Here is a 594-nt window from a genome sequence, read left to right as displayed (position 1 = left end):
AATTACCTCACCTTCTCAGTCTGGTGATGGGACAAGGCGTCCAGGAATGACATCAGCACCATCAGCTGTCACGGCAGCTGCTGCTGGGCGTGTTCATGTCACACAGGCTATGGGCGTGTTCATGGAACTTGACAAATTGAGCTCAAGTTTTCTGTCAGATGAAATCATGTTAACACGGAGAGAAAGAATTTCAACTGTTTAATTTGCGTAGTTTCAAAATTTAAGGTAATGAAAGTCTAACGGCGAACTGACGAATACATGTTTTTTTTTACTTATACTAACATTAGACAGTCTTGGATTGGCCTAGAGTTCAGTTGAATGAAAAATGAATAAACGAACGAATTTATGGCTTTAAAATAATAGTATTCGTTCATATCAATATAGGCAAGTTATTATTGTCATTAACATTAGCGAATCGAATAAAATTTAGTGATCTTTATAGCCAAAATGTGGCGTTGGGCAGGGACTTTAGCTATCTTCTGACGGACACACACACACACACTCACAACTGTAGACAATTTACTTAAACATAATGTCACCGAACCGGCCATAAATGCTTCATTGTTCTTACCACTGGGTGGAGCTGTTTTATTC

This window comes from Electrophorus electricus, chromosome 26, assembly GCF_041902795.1.
Source record: "Electrophorus electricus isolate QZ-2024a chromosome 26, ASM4190279v1, whole genome shotgun sequence".
NCBI lineage: Eukaryota > Metazoa > Chordata > Actinopteri > Gymnotiformes > Gymnotidae > Electrophorus > Electrophorus electricus.
The sequence above is the reverse complement of the archived record's forward strand: the minus strand, read 5'-3'. Positions refer to the sequence as shown.